Raw genomic sequence first — 21,143 nt, forward strand, 5'->3', positions numbered from 1 at the left:
TCACTGTTCTACTCTAATGCTGGTTAATCAGACAGATCTGTCCATTTGACAGGATTAAAAGCATAAGACAAGACAAATCTGATGGTGTTGTCAATATCAAACAGCTCTCTTTTAGTGATATGGCAGCCAACATTTGGAGCCAGATCAAGACATATTTGGGAGTTTTCTTGATTTTGAAGTTTTTCTTTATCACAAAGTGATGCTAACAAAGAATAAGCTGACATCCCTTCAAATTCTGATGCGTTCAATACATTAAAAATCGCTCTGCAGTGTTTTGAAGGACAAGAAGAAAATGAGGCAGTGCACCATTCTGCAAATTAAATTATGATTTTGAGGTGTTCAATGTTATAAACTGTTCAACCCATAATTATTTTATAAATTAGGGTTTGTACTGATACATGGACCTTACATATCTGAGGTACTTCACTATTTCTAGTTGGTCTACTTCTTTAGGCAATGTCAACATCAGCAAGCCCTAATCATGCATTTCCCCACATAAATAAAAAGAACCAGAACATCTTCAGAAAATAAATGGAAAGGAAAAGGGAAATAGAGGTGGGACTATCTAAATGTCCCAGAAGACCAGAGTATATTCTCTTCATCATTTTAATCAGTTGTGCTTTGGAAGAAAAGCTAAATATACTTTCCTCTACCATAGGGGTTGGCAACCTTTCAGAAGCAGTGTGCCGAGTCTTCATTTATTCACTCTATTTAAGGTTTTGCATGTCAGTAGTACATTTTAATGTTTTTAGAAGGTGTCTTTCTCTAAGTCTATCATATATAACTAAACTATTTTCATATGTAAAGTAAATAAGGTTTTTAAAATGTTTACGAAGCTTCATTTAAAATAAATTAAAATGCAGAGCCCCCCGGACTGGTGCCCAGAAACCGGGCAGTGTGAGTGCCACTGAAAATCAGCTTGCATGCTGCCTTCAGCAAGCGTGCCATATGTTGCCTACCCCTGCTCTACCAGATTTCACATCACTTATGCTAACAGAAAAATATAGCACACACTTCAGTATTTTGAAGTGAAAAATTATGAAGATTGACGTTTCTCTTCATTTGTGATAAGCAAAATGTGTAATAAACAGCATATTTTTAAAAAGCATTGCTAGTAGTCATATTTCCCACTTTCATAGGCATATAGCATAAAACAAATTGTATCGTCCCCTTTGACCAAGGAGGAGGAGAAGAAACTAAAGCAGGAGAACATAATCAAGTTTGATTAAGTATAACGTACAAGTACTGTAGCTAGTGGTAAATAGGTCTAGTTCAGAGGGGACCCATTAAATCAATGGGCAGGTTTACTATATTTTATTAGCTGTCTGTCCATCAAGGACTCTTATGTTTAAAAAAAAATATAAAAATCAGTTTTAAATGCCTGCACAATTGAAAATGTTTTAAATGAAAATATATCCCTCTGATTTCCAATTATTATCTAGGGCAAGTACTAAATTCCCCTTCAAAGGGAGGGAATGAAGAAAAAAAGTGAAGTCCATTGTTTACAAATGAATGTCAGACCACAAATCAGAGTGAAAATACAAAATATTGTAATAAGTATTACTTGCACATACATAGTTCTTTTGTATTTCCACAGATCTCAAACCACCATCTTTCATCAATTGGATGAAATTGTCCCCCCAGGTCACATACATAGTTGACAGTTCTGATGTTCTTCACTTACACCAATATTTTGTCTACCTGAATGCTTAAACACTATGCACCCTTGAGGAAGAAACTGTGTAAGACTCCATGGTAGAGCCCACAAAAATCTGTAACTGTAGTTAGATAAAGCTAGCCATGGTTTGTGCTAAATATATATAAAAAAATCTACCATCCACCATGTTCAATTTAGCACAAATACAAATTTGTTTGGAAAGTTTAATGATATTCTGCTTTGGAACACTACCATTCACACTAAGACGTTTTCCAAACTTGTTTTGGTGTTTGTGCAAACCAAACTGTTTTGCCAACCTTCTCCTGCTCTCTATCAGAAACATGCGGCTAGTGATATAACTGCAGCACTGTGTTAACACTTTTTTAGCTGTCTGTCTCCCTCCCTACTAACAAGGTAGTGAGTTAGGAAACACTGCCGACCTGTTACAGATAAGTTACATGGAAATTGTAAAAGGAAGGAGTTTAGAAATCTAATCCTCATATTTAGGGCTGTATGGCCGGGTTAACAAATGGAGATTCTGCAAGATCAGGTGGGACGCAAGTTTCATAGCCAAGTAGCCCTCATGGAAGATGTCCTTCTAGCATAACCCCATATTAAACAGAGTAGGGAGTCTAGCCTTCAGCATGTCAAACGATTGAAACTGCAGTAATAGCTTGAACAGGCAGAATGTGTAAGATACAGTTAGAATGAATTCGTGCCTGTTCTTTTATCGCCAAGTTCCTTTACTTTAACTTTTTCTTCCATTTTGGCAAAACTATATGTTTACTGCACCATATGATCACTCAGTGTTTTGAAAGAAAACTTAACTTCCAGATTTAAGGCAACTTGAATTCAGTGAGGCTTCCAGATCAAATCTAATTTGCCACTCTTTTGCATATTCAGACGTAAAATTTTGTGACAAAGTAAAATTTTATCTGGAAGCCTCACTGAATTCCATGACTTCATAGGTTTTAATTCTTATCCATAATGGTGTATTATTGCACAAGGGTTAATGTTAATTTGAAGAAAAAACCCGAATCTTATCACAAGTTTCAGATGGCAAGGTCCTTTTATAAAGTTGAGGTTTTTCTGTTTTGGACACTTAAACATTAATGAACTGCCTGTATGAAGCCACTGGTACAAGTGGTGACCAGCCAAGAAGATGAATACATTCTTGTTAGTTTTTTGTTTTTTTTTAAAGAGGTCATTACCTCTTACTAGCTAGTATAATGTACATTTGATAAATGCATTATTTCAGGTTTCTCTCAACTATGTTTCATTTTTTAAATCAAGAAGTGGCATTTTAACTCAAATTAATCTAAAATAGTTCCAGAATTTTTTTCAGTGTAAGCAATACAATACAAATACAATGGGCAACGTGTGTCCTGTTCTTACTTGATTTCTCTCATTTCTTGCAATCTCACAAGCTTGGTATTTAGGACTTAGCTCCATGGGGAAACTGACCAGCACAGCCATTCCAGAATAATTCTGAGTGGATACTTGGTTCTGAAACAAATGCAACTTTATTCCAGAATTGCTCTACTTTGCCTAAAATGAATAACCAAGACACTATCTGCAATAATTCTTGTCTTTTCTCAGTTGAAACACGCTATGATTCTATGATCAGACATCTTCAGTCATGACATCACACCTAAAATGTAATTTGTAAATTCTTTGTGATGGGAACCACCTCCCACGCTTACTTTTTTGTCTCAATCACTGGCCATTCAACAAAGTACCTAACCTTTAATCTATTCAGGTTTTAGTAATAAGAGATCTACTTCAAATCAGAGATTAAACCCTCAGATTAAAAAAAAAAGGCTCCTTCAAATAGGTCCTAAAGTGAGCAGAAAAATGTCTTAGGTGGGGGTGGCGATGCCATAAATTTCTGCACAACCTGAGCTTCCATTTAAAATCAAATGAGTGTGTTAACCCTTAGTTGTCAAGAAAATAAAACCACTACAAAATTTTCCCATTAAAAACAGGGTATTAAGCAAGGCAGTGCTGTTCCTCGCAGCCTGCCCACAGTCCCTCTGCAGCACTTGGCCATATTTTCACTGCAGTTTAGGTTAGTTTTCACTGCTGATTTTCAGAGCCATTTGAGCAGCAATAAAACTGGTAATGAGGAGGACAGTTTCAGTCTGCTGCTTGTTAAGAAACCTGTGCGCAGTAAGAGGTGGCAAATATCAAAACGAAGCAGGAGGATCCAGACTGGACTGAAGTTGAGGTAAAGTAACTGTTTTTCACACGCATACCTCACAGAGAAGAGAAGGAAGGGCTAACAGAGAGAGAGAGAGTACACTTTCTTCATTACATCAGTCAGAGGGGTTAGTGGTTAGGATTCAAATCAATCATACCCCAACTAGACAGAAGCTATGAAAAGCTAGACATCCTAAGTGGGGTATATGGATGGCTGGAAACCTGGTAGGAAAACAGTAACTACCATTTTCCCAGCAGTTGTGGAAGCTTGGCTTTTTACCTGGCTTGCCCCTGATCAGTCTTTGGTTGGTATGTGTAGCTCTCTGATTTAAGTGTCCTGTAAATTCTGTAACAAAGTATGTGAGAAACGATGGGATTAAGGATTAATGGAATGAATTAGCAAAGAAATAGACATAAAAGCTAGAGAGGCTGTTGGGGGAAGGCGGGGTGGCAGGAAATAGAATGAAGAGGAAAACAGTGGTGAAATATGGGGAAAAAGAAAAAAGATTGGGGGGGACGTGGTGTGCGGGGGAGGGGGCATGAAAAAAGAGTGAAACCAAGAAGGAAGAGAGTGTAAAAAGGCAAGAGACAGCAAGTTATGTTTTTAAACATTTATTAAATGGAAAGTTGATGGCCAGCGTCACAATTAAATACAGGACACTATACAGACTACGGAACAGTCAGATTTCTTTAATTGAAGAGGCAGTGGGTTTTGGGGACAAAGGAGCTATTATTCTTCCTGACTAGTAGGCTCAGTCCTTCGGCTAGTAGACGTCAAGTAAACATTCAGCTCAATATCCAAACACAATGTCATCACCTTTGCCTATTGTAAATAAATCACTGCTCCACACTGAGAGGGCAGATTGTTGAAAAGTACAACCACTTCCTGCCAGAAGTGATAAAACCTCAGTCATCAGTGACTGCTTTCATGTGGAAATTTGAGACATCATCATCCACTTTAGGGTTAGTGTCCATTCAGAAGGCCAAAGAGGGTTAAAAAAAGAAAGCTCAGTTACGGACATGATGCAACAAAATTCAAAACGCTTGTAAAAGATGGGAGTTCGTTTATTTCTCTAAGACTATAAAAGATCAAATTAAGGAAAAGTTTATATTACACAAAAAATACATATGCACCTTTACCTGTCTAGCAGAGAGGGAACTTCTTGACTCATTCTATTCTAATTGCAAAGAAAGTCAACTCTTCCATTCAACTGATCCATTCAACTCTTGAAAGTTTTTACAAAAAATGCTTCTAGCTCTAAATTCAGAGAAAGTCTTTCTGCATCTAGAAAAAAATTCATTTCATTGTGATGAGCCAATGTGGCAGCAGTGGAAACCGGGTGGAAAGCATGATAGCGGTAGTATCTGATGTAAAGCACTGGGAACTATAGCCAGGAAAGAAGAGCTGAAGTTTGGAGGGAGGGGGGAAAGAATAAAAGTTAATTTTCTTAGACTTAAGAACTGTCCTACAAAACAGTAGAAGAGACTTGCTTCTAACTGGGCAGAGGTTTGCCAAAAAGTGCAGAGGTATTCTTGTTACATCTTACTAAGTTAAATGACACATTTTCACGTGCTATGTACGTTCTTGATTATCAAATCCCTTTGTCCAGTGGTTCTCAACTGTGGTCCCCATGGGAGTCAGAAGGCTATATCTAAGATTTCCACACAGGTCCGCACCTTCATTAGAAATTTTTTAGAGGATCCGCAAATGAATGAAAGTTGAGAACCACTGCCTTAGTTACTGGGTGGACAAAAAGTATACAATACCAGAGATATAGACAATAGCAAAGATGAACCTAAATTATATGTGCAGGAACAAACTGATATTTTAAAAGCTTTTGTGGTTTTCTCTTGCATAATAGAACTAAATCCAGACATTCTCTCTCCAAGACCAGAGCTCATTCACATTCTTATTCTTTGTGTTATTTTCATCTTAATTAAGGTTCTCTTCATTTGTAAAAGTTATTGCTCTTTTGTTTCCAGAGAAAAATTATGCTAACATGGACTGAAGGTTGAGTGTATATATAGGGTATTGTACAGCTATAAAAAAACAACCGGGATGGTATAACTGTCCCTGAAACATATTCTACACCATGGAAATTCAGAGTTAAAATGAAATCTTACACTAAGATTTGTTAATATGTTGTTAATGTGTTAAGGTACAGAAATGCAGTTAGGTTATCCCACTGCTAGATAAACTCTGCCCTGCCACAACACCATGCAATAACCATATATTATGACTAAAGCATTTTATCATCTGTAGTCAGATAGATTCAACTGATTTTTCCCCCCTTCATGGCATAATTACAGGGCAAAGTTAGGTTACTTGGTTATCCCACCTGTGTATTTCCATACTTTAAGATTAAATTGAAAATGTCCAGATACACATTAACACAGGTTTTTCTGCATTTATAATGCTTATTTTGGAATATTACATCATCCTTATATCATATATACAAAGATTAAGTTAATACACAATTTGTGCTTGGGAATTGACTTTTTAATTAAAAATTTCAGACATGAACACTGAATTCAAACCCCAAAAGAAAAATGTTTACATGGGATATTTCCTGTAATATGAAGAATGGAAGAATCAACCTTAATGCTTTAAAATAAATTAATTCATTAATTTAAGAAAAAAAGAAAAAAAAGAACTTTTAGGAACATATTCACCAGGATGCCTTGGCTGCTTTATGCTTCTACGGAGCAGCACAAAGCAGTCAGAGTGTGCTGGCTAGTTGAGATGGATTTACAACTCCCTGCAGCACAAAGCATACCTTGCACATCACGCCCAAAGTCACTGCCCCATCCTGCACTCCTCACAACCCCCTCTACTCTGAAGCCCTAGTTTTTCCCTTCTGCCCTATTTTCTCCGCTGACATCATCTGGTGCAACAGGTAGCTTTCTGACAGCAAAATTTAGGATTAATGGTAAATGCTTGACATTCTTCATAACTTAGTTTCAGTCCGCAAAGACTGACAGATGATATCCTACTTCAGATAATTACACAAAAAATGGCCATTTGGAAAGAGGACACATCTTTTATTACTCTCAATGTGAGTAAAGCTCAGCTTCCCAAAACAGGGAAGATAGTGGGCCCTAATAGCAGAGAGGGCCACTATCTTTTCCGCTGAGTGCAGCTTGGCCTCAGTCCAACTGAGAAAAATCAGACATGGCAGCAATTTTAAGACGGTACTTCATGGAATTCTCTGTAGCAGATCATTTGTCAGACTCTGCAGAACAAGAAATTTTCAGTTACGAAGAATATGGCAAAAAATTACTATTAATCCAAAAGCTATCCCTTCAAATGCAATCTATGAAGCATATACACATTTTAGTTTTAGCTAGAAGGGAAGCTGAAGATGTGTTACTGATATCATTAGGGACAAAAGAGCTTTGAGGCCAGTTGCTACAGGTCTTAAAGGACCTATTTTAAAATAAATTTTAACTCAAATTAATGGATTTATTTGTAAATTCTCAGAACATTATTGTATATTCAAAAAGTGTTGAAATTTTGGGGTGGATACACAGTATTATATATAAACTAAGGGACAGAATCACTGCTACTTAATTCAACCTCAAACATGGAGCTACAAATGGTGCCTTCATAATATGCTGAAAAGTTGTGTTTTTTTTAAATTCAGCATAGCATGATCAGTCATGAAAATGGTGGATGTTTGTTTAGAGAAAAAACAACAAAACTTGAATATGGGTATCCATTTGAAAAGCATCTCAGATTCTCTCCAAAGTCGGATATTTTACTATTATATGCAGCTATATGCTGCTTAATAAGTGAATGAAAATATGCATGCAGTATGTTTCAGATGATATTTGTTCAAAGCATTAAAGAGTGTATCAAAATAAAAACAGAAAGATTCATGAAGTTCTCAGTCTTTCCCTCTTTGCCTGGAGGATGAAAGTGTATAAAAGACCTCTTCTGTTGAACAGAATCTCCATCCACCTGAAAACGCACACTATTTTCCCAGAGTAAAAATAAGTTTATTTTATACTCCATAAAAGTAGTCTTATAGATCAACTTCTGAATATTTACACAAACTTAATTATTCAGTTCCTCTAGCTCTAAAAATCATCAACATGGGGTGGCCGAGTTAAGATAATGATACTTGTTAAGAGATTATTCTGCTCCTAAAATGTGCTTTTATTAGTCAAAATAGGTTCAAAATTACAAGCTAATACAAACTCTTGGATGACGCTATGACATAAACTCTCTGGTTAACCCAGAAGAATCTGAAAAATAAATTGCTGAAAGTGAAACATTCTTACTGAATTTTTTTCATTCTGTAAGATACTTGACAAAATGACAAAAGTCAAAAATCAAAAGAATCCTTACTTATGAATTAAGAGTGCATATCCTTTGTGAAGAGTCAAGTAACTCAGGGTGATGCCTACCCCAAAATAGGTAGCTCATTATCATTAGCGACCTGAAAGTAAAACACAGTAACAAAAGACCAATCACAATCACACTTCAAAGTCATATCTTAGCATCCGATAATTCAGCTACTGAGTATATCTATGGCACAGATCACTTGGGAAACATGAGAATCTCCATGTATTCTTAAATAAGGAAGATTTTTAAAGCAATTTTGCAAATTTCTGTTTGCTCATTTACCTAAGATAAGTTTGTTTGTTTGTTATTTTATTTTTTTAATATGACTGGCAAAGGACAAATTGAAAGGGAGAAGGACCATCACTGCAATAGAGATGTAGACAGACTTTGTGCTGGAATTTTAAAATTTTTATAACTATTTATAAGTACTGAATATAAAAAATATGATAATTTTCAAGACTGAATAAAATGTGTTTAAATTTGCCAATACTTATACATTAAACTATTCAGCTGATAGCAGAAGGTGAAGCCGAAGGTTGCTGTGATTACACACCAGGGCTTAACAGATGTATTTGCCAATATGAAGTAATATTGCTGAACTGGGGGAAGTGCACTTACTCGACAGTCATGCTCCAATCCCCCATTGGGCATAGCGGGGAGTGGAGCCCACAGAGCCTAGAAGAGGCACCAAATATGCAAACAGACTGCAGGGAAGGGGAGGGGTGAGGGGAGAAGTAAAAGCTTTGGGATCCCTGGAAGAGAGAAAACACCATGAAGCATACCATCCCCCTTCCCCAATGCTGTGTGGGAAGGAAAAGGGGGGAAATGAGTGGATTTGCATTCTACATCAATACGCTTTTATAGATAGATTTCCCCATACAAAAACACGATCCTTTTCTTAGGCAGACAGAGCAGCCTTAAATTCTGTGAAATACAAGCCTTCTCAGGAAAGTTTCTCTGGAGATCTTTCATTAACATACACTCACAAATTTATTAGTGAAGTAGTGTTCTTAATTTTACCTCAGTTTATTTTTTGAAACTTCACAGTATTTTAATCAGGATACATGGAAAATGAGTTGCATCTTCCAAACAATGCACAACACAGTTACCAGGATAACTGTTTGCCATAAGCTGGTAATTTCATGTTAAAACTGTATTTAGTACACACACTTGATACACATGCTGCAATATCTGCCCTTCTTTCCTCATTTAATAACTTGTAAACTCATTCTAAAGTTGGTAGACTGAAGTATGCCTAGTCTACTTACAGGCTGTTCTACATTAGGAATTCTTGAACCCTAAAAATTTATTTCTAATTGATGCAAAAAGAGAAATTGGTTGCGTCAAACAGTTTGACACCCGTCTGAAACATCCTCTAACCTGTCCTCTACTGTTTTAGGTGATGTGTATGAATTTTGTACAGGAATATCAATAAAAGTTTCCTTTAGATTTTCTTCTTATACTGCGATTTCATATCACAACAGAAAAAAATCTGAGATCCCCTCTGAGATTCAAAAACCTCTCTTCCCATCTGTCAATCAAGTTGAGAATCCATACTTCTAGAATTTAAACAGTCAACTATTACTAAATATACAAACAACTTTTCTGAATAATGAAGAGTTAATTGGTTAAGAAGTACTACGAACAGGCTAAATTATAGCATAAGGTTTTGCAATACACAGATTAATGGTATTTTATTTTCAACATTATTTAATTTAATCTGGAAAAAAAATTATGATCTTGGAATCAAACACTGCCCGTCCCACTAGTTTACAAATTAAAAATATCACAATTACAGAAAACTGATTTCTGCACTTACCAACTGTGGCAAACATCAGCTTGCTTAAATGTTTTGTTATCTGAAACATAGCTGTCAATCACAAAATTCTTCCTCAAACTGATTCTGTCAATAACTCAGACCCGGAAAAAGAGGAGTCTCACTCCTCAAGCCAAGAGAGACCACTTGCTTGACCAGCCTCCGATATTAAGACAACCATGGAATATTTGTGGCTTTGAAGAATCTTGGGTTATAAAAAAAAAAAGAAACATAAAAGATGAAGTAAGGAGAAAAATAAGGTATTATTAATGCATTAAAAAGTGTTACCCATTCAAACAGATAGCTCAATGACAATTACACCAATACATTCATAAAAATACCTATGCAAAACTACAGAAAGTTGCATGCACACAGCTTAGTCACAGTCAAAGAAAAAATGGGATGCAACTTCTTCTCGTATTTCTCGTTTATTTAAGCAGTATTTACTTTGTGATGTCAATTAGTTATTTTGCCAAACTTGTAAGTAGTTACATGATGCATCAACTCAAAAGTGGTTCAGTAAAGCTTCTGTGGTTTCTACTGTTTGCCCTGAAAGTGTGGATGAGTTAATATGTCGCATATAAATTGTAAGGACCAATTTTATCAACATGAACTGGAATAAAGATTTTTTCCAAAGATGGCTCGTTTGAACAAAGTTATCTTAGAGGCAACACCTTTAAAAAATGATCTGCCATTACCCAAACAAGGAGACCAGTATTTCGTAAAATATCAAAACAAAAATCTTCCTCTGCATATATGTACACATACCTATATTACAAACTGTATAACTCTGAAAATCCTTAACTCACTCTTGATGGAGCCAAAGTATCACCATTTCAAAAAATCCTTTGGAACCATAAACAAAAATAATCTACCTTCATTCAATTGAGACTCTCCAAATACATTAGTAAAAAGTGGAATACACTATTTATTTCAGTTTATTTGGGATAACCACTCTGCTCCAATTGTAACAAATTGTGATATCACATAAAACTCCTGATAATAGAAAACTGGTGAGTTAAAGACTATATACTTGTATGTGTATATGACCAAGAGCTTCTTATATACAACAGAAGGTTTGATTTCAAATGAGACTACCCCAACGTTGTAGAAAAAACTTGCTGGATTGGAATATTTCTTTGAAAGCACTGGTACCAACACAGGTGTGTGTTGTACCTTGTCAGCAAAGTTGATTTTGACAAGTTGAGAAAGTAGTAGTTAAACAATCTTGAATATTCTGCTCTGAGAACAAGGAAACATGCTACTCCAAAACTTCGCCATGGGAGAAAGACTGTCAGGGTCCAAAATTTCAATGGTAAGATTACTGGAAAAAGGGAGCAAAATATTCTCTCATTCTGCTCTTTCAAGATTACTTTTATCTGGCGTTTCCAAAAATTATCTATGAAGGGTTCTGCAGTCATTATGAAAAGCTTCAGGACTCCATATAGTGAATCCTGGTTCACTTTACAACTGAAAGTGAACCAAAGTTCTCCATTTCCTCACCCAAATATAGCTTATCTGAACATGCCAATATGAAGAATATACTTTTTCCTTGGAAGATCAGAATGAAATATATTCTTTAAGTGACCTGTGTGGAAACCAAGACCTATCATAAGATTAAGAAAACATTTTAATTTGGGGAAGGACGTAAAAAGTTTATTTGCTTTTATTTAGGATTAAATATGAGATGCTTTCCGTAAGTCTTTAGTATTTATAAAAATAAGTGATAACTTAGGAGACAGCTACAGAAGCTTTGCTACACCCGAAACAGATTCAAAGCATCATTCAAGTTTTGTCACAAGTTCTGCCAATGCACCTCAAACCTGACCTGCAGTCCAAGATTTTTCCTGAACAATTACATGGAAGCTGTGTGATATGGACAAATATTCACTAAGAACCAGGTAAAAGCGCTCTCTCATTTTCTCTTGTGGCCTAAAACAATATTTCATTATAGATCTCCAGAGATAAAATAATGAGCTACTAACCCATTTCACAATCTAACCTTCTTTCATCATACTCTACTAATACACTTAATCTTGACCTTCAATAACTCTGGTATTCCAGTTTCATGACTGTCCTGGTGAGCCACTGCCAGCCACCAGGTTGTGTGGTGGTTTTCCTTGCTGTGATAATTTTATTATGTGCACAAGGGTGTAAACAAAGCTCAAAGCAGAGGCCATATTTATTTTGCTGTTGACTAAGGCTGATTTGAACAAAGACTGACAGCACTGAAAACTGTTTGCACATAAGCTTAAGTAATTTTCTGTGCAAATTCAGAAAAAAAACAACAGAATTTCAAGCCTCAATGAAGCTCAAATTAAGGTGCCACAGATCTTCCTCCAGATATTACCCTATATACTGTTCAGAACAAGTGCTGTTTCAGGCTTTCCTCTCATCATCACATTTATTCACAAGGAAAGTCCCACATCTTTGAGATGAAGAGCACATAAAACTTCTCCAACATTATAATAGTGCTCTAATAGAGATGTGACATACAGAGGTCCCAAACAATGCATTGCAGAAAAGTTTTAGGCTTCCTTCAGAGATTGGCTCTTTTCTAACTTAAAAACAAAATAAATTCAAAGTGATAGTATCTTAAGCTGTAAGTATCTTATTGAGAATTTTATTATCTTTCACAATTATAGTTTCAGCAGAGACAGTGAATTCAGAATGCTGTCTTGAATTCTAGTCATCCGAGCACACCAGTGAAAAGATAGGAACACGTGAACTCTTATCCCATTTCACCATCAACACCTTTTGTCACAACCTGTTTCACTGCCACCCATCAGTAAACTGGCATAGGGTGACCAGACATCCCAATAAAATTGGGACTGCCCCGATATCGAGCAGTTTGTCCCGCGTCCCAACCGAAGTACAGTCAGGACGCCATGTGTCCTGATATTTTGTTTCAGGACCCCTCCCCTCCCCCCCGTTGCTTAGGCGGCAGTGACTGGCAGGGGAAGTGCCTTTTCAATTGTTACACTCACTTCGGCGGCAGGTCCCTCAGTCTCCAACAATCTTCAGTGGCATTTCGGCAGCAGGTACTTCCTTCTTTGGCAGCAAGGTTTATCACTCGCCACCGAAATGCCACCAAAGACCATTGGCGACTGAAGGACCCTTCACTGAAGTGCCACCGAAGATCAAAGACTCGGATGCGTGAGTGTAACAACTGAAAAGGCGCTCTTCCTGCAGCGGTCCCGATATTTTGGAATTTTCATCTGGTCACCCTAAACTGGCAACACATACCTATTTCACAAGTGGGTTCTGAGGATAATTGTGAATTTTTCAGAAGACAAAAGATCTAGATTAGAGACTAAATATTGTGACTTCTGAAAAATGGTGATAAATATTTTGAAAGACTGTACATTGCAGCCATCAAGAAACACAGACTCAATGCCTGATTCTTTTTACCTTTACCCTGGTTTTACCTACAGTTTAATTCCACTAACTTCAGTGGCATTAACCCTGAGGTACTACAATATGAGAAGAAAACCAGGCCTAAATTCATTTTCAATAATATAGTGGTTAAAAATGTCTAATGATTTTAAACAAAGAAGTTTTAATTTAAAGTAGATTTTTTTTAAATTACATATTTAAAATGCAATTTTAAATTGACAACTTATATTAATAAGGCCTTAACTCACTATAATCTACTAAAATAATTTAAACTAAATACAAAATATGTGATATGTTTGCTGCTAAATTTTAAAGAAAGACACCAGTTCAGTGGTTTGAAAGTCACTGATTTAGCACCTGGAACAAGAGTTTGTTGAAGTGCTAAACCAGTTTTTGGACAGCAATAGCCTCTTCTGAAGGTGCAGAGAGAATACTTTCTTTATTTCATTTTATTCAACTAGTTTAGTTCAATGACTGCCTCCTTCAAAGCTGAGAAACCAACTGGGGGTTGAAAACATACGAGAACATCTACTAGTTCTAAAATCTTGAAGGACACATGGTGACCAATTACAATCAGTTAAATTCAGTAACTACAGAAAATACTTCCTTTGTTTAATAAATCGGTTTGTTTTCAAGGCAAAATATCTTTTGATAAACTGTATCCAGCACACTTAAAGTAGTATTGCATTTAAAATGCCATTTCTGCGCATTTAAAATTGAATTTGAATTTCCATCCAATTAGAGCATGACACAAATTGCAAGTAAAAAATTATATCTAGTAAATAAGAAATACATCATTCACTATTTTCTAAGAATTAAAAGGTAAGAATGAAGAACTTAAATAAATGTAAGTTAAGCTATGGGATTGTTTAAATAAATGTATATAGATATAGTGTATCCCTGGTTAGCAAAAAGCAGCATTAAATTTAGTGTAAAGGCTACATTTAGTTGCAATCAACATGTTTTAATGGTTGCCAGCCAGTGAGAATCAACCTTTCTTCAGGGAAATAATGAAAAAGTGCATGCGAAACATGATTAAAATTGATTATTTATATCAAGGTTTTCTGCATGTTAATTTAAATTGATTCAAATTGGCAATGTAAATCAGCTCACCCTGTACAGAAATGACAGCAAGTTCACATTATTCATATTATTAAAAGGGGTAGCCTATTGTGCCATTATATGTAACAGAAAGTCTTCAGAGGCTTTTTCTCTTATGACGTCCAGTAATGTGTTAAACTTTAAAATAATTATATGAGATTATTAAATTTTATTTACTAGTAAGTCTATGCAATTTTTTAGAATGAACTTTGGAAGACTATCTAAACTTCTAATATATTAAGGACAGAAAACTGTTTTTATTCCTTATGTTACATAAAGGAGAGTAGTTAACGCCATACTGAAAGAGAAGATCAAATTGGTATTCATTAGTAAATTTTCTATTAGCTAGATAAAGCACAGTCAAAAGTTGGTATTTGGTCACAAGAAGTGAATGGGATGGCCTCATCTTGTGATAGACTATTTTTTATGTAGGTACAAACTTTGAAATGGTTAATTAATTAACAGTCCTCAAGTGTCAGTGTTTTTGAGGTCAAACTAGATGATCACAAACATCCCTTCTGGCCTTTAAAAAAAAAAAAAAAAAAAAATCAATGAATGTCAAAGTTACGATCTACAAATTCACTCAAAGTTATACATAGTAGTCTAAGATATTAGTATCGGACATCTGTTTGTTGTGCAGGCTGAATCAAGTTGGAGGTCTCAGTGTAACTGTTGTCCACATCACACTGGCACCTTTGTTGTCAAACAAGCCAAGAACTGAGTGAAACTGAGGAGAGAACCCCTTCTCACCCCAACTATGTTCCCTCCAGTTTTATAAATGAAGCATGGTGGCAGGGCAGTCTCAAGTGCTGCAACACAAACACCTTAAATGAGCTTTCACTAAAATGTAGTTGTGTATCTAGCTGCTCATGCACCGTGATGAAAGTATACAAATACAATAAACTCAGCATTTCTAAACATTTACACCTCTGTGTATGTTATAGATTAAAATGCTTAAATGCCTAATGTGTGCTTTCATTTGCCACATTCCTCTAACACCACAATTTATTTTTGTTTGTTTTTTACAGTTCAATATTCTACAAGTTCCTCCAACATGTGATCTTTTTAGATGGCAAAAGCATCTAGCTTTTTTATGTATTTGTTATCAGAATGTTGCATAAAAAGAGAACTACCTAGAATTTACATTAAAAAGAAGAGTCTCTACATGCAGATGGCCAATGGCCAAACAAGTTCTCTCTTGCCTATATGAGAACTGGCCAGAGAAACCAAAAATGATCAGCACACTCTGATCGTATTTGAATTAAGTGCTAGCAACTCATATTGTGGTTACTGCATCCCCGCAAATTCAACATGGTGAAGGTAAAGAAAAGTCTTCACTCCTTCCTCTTGCTGAACAAGAGAGATGCCCCTCAGGGAGTTCAAATGACAGTGGGAATCCAGCTGTCAGGTCTTAGAAACTCTGGACTCACAAAATCCCATGAGTGGGCTTTGGAGTCTTTAAAGTGACTTCAGTTCCTTCAAGTTCCTGAAAGCCCTGCCTCTAGTCCAGGAAAGAGGCTGATTGGGAGAATGGGGAAAACAGAATGAAATCTGAGCCTGAAAGAGAATGAGATTTCCTTGAGTGTTTTGAGCAGTCTGCTCCTTAGTCTGAAAGAGACTGTGACTGTAACAGGAATGATCAGAGAAATAAACTGAATGAAACAATCTATAAAAAGTAAGAAGAGCAAAGAAAATTTACTCAGTACTCGGTTTGTGGGTAGCATAGGACGCACAACTATTACTGTCACCCAGAACTGTGCAAGACCAAACTAGAACACTACCTTCTCCTCCCTCTGCTCTAACTTCTGTTCATCATTCCTTCCAAAATAACACAGTGCTCCAGAGTCTAAACATTTACTTGAGGTAGACACAAGGACTTATACAACAAGCCTGATATATGGGAGACAAGGCAACACATTAAGGAATCCTACCTGATAAGCTCTGCCAAAGTTGTGTGGCTGACCTATTCATTTTATAATATTTCAAGTATGAGTTGTAGTTTACATTAAATGGAGTTTGTAGCAAAACATTAAATGAATAATACAAAATAAAGAATTGTTAGTGCACACTGGGGTGGAGGGCTGGAAGCATGTTGAAATTAAAACACACCTATTACCTAATGTCACAGGAGTAGAGCAGTATAATAAAATTGTGTCAATTTCATTTTTAATCTCTCTCAGTCACTGGCTCTTGTCTATCTTATAGAAAGGAAACACATGAACAAGGTCTGCTTTAAGGCTTTCATAGTCCCTGTGTGGTGGTCCAAATCAGAGCACTTTACAGATACAGTCACTAAAAACATTTTCCCCCACTCTGAGCTTTCATCATTTACCTAATCAAAAATGACTAGGAACTCATGGCTTGATTTTCAGAAGCCCGCAGCATCCACTGCTCATGTTGAAGTCAGTGGGAGCTGAAGCTACTCAGCATCTTTTAAAAATCAGATCTCTTTAGTCATAATAATTATGGACAGGAGTCCAACAGGTCTTTGGGAGGCAAGTTGGGCTACTCTCCACTGTGAAGATCTATTAGGAGCTTACATACCGAACCATTTGCTGACATACTATATATGTGACTGAATACTAACAACTTAAGCAACACTGACTAACTTAATGATCTTAGCACCTCTGAGTATATCTTTATACTCAAATTAATGAAGGTAAGTTTAGCATACTATTTTCCAATTTGTTTCCAATGTCATGCAATGCACAACTGGCAAAAGGCATATTGTGATGTTCCTGGAATGGCAAAATATTGATTGTTGCTGACAAGCTTTTGTTGAAGATATCCTATAAGTAACAGTTTCACTATGAAGAAGTATTTTTCCTGTGGATGGTTAATTGTTATGATATCTATGACTGTCAAAAGCACAGCTCTGTGAATTGCTTATGTCAGAGTAAGAATTTATTTTTTATGTTCTTCATGTGTTAAAAAAGGAATTTAAGTCAGTGGTGCTTTGCAGCCCCATCAAGCAGGTGTGTCTGGACAGTTAAAGAATTAGCAGATGCCTACAAGCAGGAACATATCAGGTTGCCTTTTGGGGTAGAGACCATATGACTATCAGGAAATAAGCAGGAAATTCTTTTGCTCTCCCACTTAGGTAATTATCAAAATCTGAAGTAAAACACATAGGTTGTAATATTTTGTTTTCCACTTGAAGGAAGTCAGCACAAATATAACACAGGCTATTTCACCTACATATATAAACCAAAATTCACAACCCTTGCTAGATAGAAACTCTATAACTGCTCAAAGATATTAAAGAAAGTAGAAACTATTTACCTATGAAGTCCAACATAGTCTTTCTGCTCAGAAGTTTTCAGTTGTGACTACTATTACATTAAATTAAATAGAGGGGATAAAGCTTGCACCTAACGAACTGGACTGGCACAGAAGTGAAATGAGGTACAGAAACCTGCTATGACAGACAAGCCTACTTTTCTTGTGGTGGAGGCTCAGAAACAACTACTTTTAAAAGTGAAGTCACAAGACCTCAAAGAAAAGGGGCAGAGGAGGTCAGAATCCTTTCTAGCACTATCATGGCTGTTGCAGCATTACATTTATTAATCTTTCCCTTTTTTTCTGTCCAGTCTCCATTTGCTTCCCAGCAACCATGCCTGCTGGCCCAAGGCTCTTCAGTCTCTCCTCTGCAAGAGACAGACAGATCTGGTGTATCTCCTCATGGCAAGGTGATATAGCTTTCATTAAAGTTTTTAGTTAATGTGGATATGGTCTTCTGCATGCAAAAGTGAATAAGGAGGATGAAAACCTTCCTAAGAGATGAAGGCCTTGATGTCACCTTTGCAGAGAGACTTCTTGAATGTTCTCTTTCTCTCCTCCCCGCCCACCAACCTGTCTGGGAAAACAGTTTTTTTTCCCCACACCATGCTGCTTGCAGTAGGTCCCTTTGCCTCAGCAGAAAGCTGTCACAAGCCTCTTGCCTTCAGCAGAGACACACTCTCCTGACATATACTGTTCCAATCCATCTAACACACCCAGGAGGGAAACAGCCTCAAGACGACCACCCTGACCCTGCCATCCCAGGGACTCAGCTTACACCTCCACCTTGCCTATTAGCAACCCCCACAATCTGCAGTCCAAACCCCTTTTAATCTGCCAAGAGGAAAAGCAGCTTCCCATCCCCCCCGTCCCCGCCCTGGCCTGGCCTCCCTGCCTGGCGGAGAAGCCAGGTCCGCTGCCCGCACCCCAACGCACACCCCTCCTCCGCCTCATAAGCAGCCAGCTCCAACACGCCCCCTTGCCCAGCGCGCAGCCAGCTCCGTTCCGCTCGCTTCCCCTCCCCACGGCCCAGGGGGCAGCCAACTCCAACCTCAGCCTCCCTCTCTGCCTGCACCGCCCCGCACCCGCCCTCTCGGCGGGCACCAGCTCCAACCTCGCCAGTCTTCCCCCAGCCGCCTCGCCCGCTTGCCGGATGGGCAACCAGCGCCAATCCCTCGCCCTCCGCCGCCGCCTTCCTGCTCGCTGGGGAACCAGTCCCCGCCAACCTCCTGTATGCTGGGGCCCGGCTCCAACCCACCCCCTCCGGCCCAGGCGAGGCCGGCGGCGCCTGGTGGGTGCGAGGGGCAGGGGCGACCCAGCCTCTGCCAGTCGCCCCGCGCCTGCCCTGCGAGGGGCGGAAGCAGGCTCAGCCGAGGCAGGGCGAGAGCAGGCCCGGCCGCGCCGTCCCCTCGCGTGGGCGGCGGGGAGCCAGGGCCAGCCCGTGTCTCCGCCACCTGAAGCGCGGCCTGCTCCGGGGGCGGCGGGGAGCAGCCAGTCCGCTCGCACTCACCCACCGCCGGGTTCGCCATTACGCGGCAGCGGCCGCCTGGCCGGCACGCGTGGGGAGAGATGTCCCGCGCCTGACAGCTCCCTGCCTCGGCCAGACTCCGGGGGAACGGGGCGGCGGCGGCTCCCCTCCCCCTCGGGGAATCCCCCTGCCGCTCTGGCCCCGCGGGGTGCGCAGCAAACCGCTGGCTGGGGGCACCACTTACCGGGTGGCTGGCACAGGCCAGGGAGGAGGCGGCGCGGCGTGATTTGCTCTTCCCCCGCCCGGGCAGGGAAACAGGAGGGCTATTGGCGAAGTTTCACTAGCTCCGCGCCGCGACCCCACCAGCCCCAGCGAACCCGAGGGGACGGGCTGGGGGGGCACATTTGCATATTTGTCACCCACTCGCTGATTGGCCGCCTCCGCTGGCTGACACGGTGTCTCCGCCGGAGGAGGGCGGGCAGGGAGGAGAGCGGGTCTGCTAACCGGGGAGGAGTGAGCGAGCCAGGGGTGTGAGGAAGGGAGGCGGCGTGGAGCTGGGAGGGGCGCGCGAGGCTCCTTCCTCGAGACACCTTCTCACGCGTCTATAGCCCGCAGGGGCGGGCGGAGCCGCCCTGGGCGGGGAGGGGGTGGGGCGGGAGCATCCAGGCAGATGAAAGAATCAGAGCCGCTGATAAAATGGTGCGTGAGAGCAGCGATGAGCTGATCCAATATGGCCCCCTTCTCTGACAGAAGCCAATCCTGGGCGCGTTTACTCTGGAGGTTCCCGCAGAGACCTGGATGCTGGGCAGGCCCCGCTGCTGGGGAAAGTCAAGGGGCGAGCGGAGCGCTCCGGCGGACAGTGGCGCCCTCTTGCAGCTGCGGGTGGCCGCGGCCTCCTTTCCACCCGCCGGTCCCAGCCCTGCTGCCATGGCTCGCACCTGCTGTGCCAACGTGCGGGGAGAGGGGAAGGGGTTATCCCCTGGGGTAAGGACCCCTTCGGCTCACGTGCAGGCCCGTTAAATACCGACCGACCGCCCCCTGCCTCGTCGCCCACAGTTTTCCTCATAAAAATCTCCCGTGGCTGTATCATCTAGAAAGCCCGGGGCACCCCGCTGCCTGAGGAATTCAGCTGCGTGGGGGACATGCTGCGTAGCAAATCCTTTCTGCGTGACGCTGCAGTTCTGTGGAGCGGCCCAGAGGCGTTCTCCGTTCACAGTTACTTCCCCGCAGCAGGGGTGCGCTGTGCCTGAGGCTGTGCCTGACTTTTAGGTTCAGTAAGAAAACTGCACTCGTGTTTCCACTTTATTTTAAAGTAAGAAAGATACTTACCACTTCTCAGTTCCTGGGGTAAGAAGGGTCACAGGTGCCTACTGGACAGAGTGATGACACCAGCCTCAATACTCAGACTCTTTTAAGGCCACTTTTTTAAAGGGCCTCCATCACTGTGCTAACAGATGTGGCAGTATATATATTTCTACATGCAAAAAAAAATTGTGGATATACATTATAGTTCTTTAATTCTGTCGCTAAATCACTTTTCAACCATAGTTCTCAGAGCTTTACAAAAGTGGATGCATATTAGCACAATTTTAAACAGACAATAGTTGATGTACAAATACATTTGTGTGCATCATTTACTGGGAGGACATTTGAAAATGTCTCTGAAATTATAGGTCTCCCACACCAAGAAATTAAGCTACAGTTTCAACTCTGTGATCTGTGGATTCTCCTGGCTGAAATGTCTTCTATCCTTAGCATTTTTGTCATTAGTCCACTATCAAAATATTTTATATACCTGATGCATAAATATTATACAGGGTATCACAATTATGTCATTTTAAGGAATGGATCATGCACTTTCTGAATAGGTCAATTAAAT

The 21,143-nt window shown here is 39.5% G+C and overlaps 1 protein-coding gene across 8 annotated transcripts in view; it reads right to left on the reverse strand.

Moving 5' to 3' along the window:
- The window catches only part of CHD9 (chromodomain helicase DNA binding protein 9), a 217,122-nt gene extending 197,330 nt beyond the window's left edge, over positions 1-19,792 (reverse strand). For 5 of the 8 annotated variants that reach the window (XM_032805367.2, XM_032805366.2, XM_032805364.2 and 2 more), the window contains exons 1-3: positions 19,509-19,792; positions 10,024-10,225; positions 8,208-8,298 (exon numbers count right to left, since the gene is read on the reverse strand). The gene's annotated coding sequence lies outside the window, so the exon portion shown is untranslated. Of the gene's footprint in view, positions 1-8,207; positions 8,299-8,822; positions 8,957-10,023; positions 10,226-19,310; positions 19,397-19,508 lie in introns of those variants that run through there. The other 3 variants (XM_075073782.1, XM_032805361.2, XM_075073779.1) reach the window with 3 other exon arrangements.
- Positions 19,793-21,143: the final 1,351 nt, after the last annotated feature.

Source organism: Chelonoidis abingdonii, chromosome 19 (assembly GCF_003597395.2).
Source record: "Chelonoidis abingdonii isolate Lonesome George chromosome 19, CheloAbing_2.0, whole genome shotgun sequence".
NCBI lineage: Eukaryota > Metazoa > Chordata > Testudines > Testudinidae > Chelonoidis > Chelonoidis abingdonii.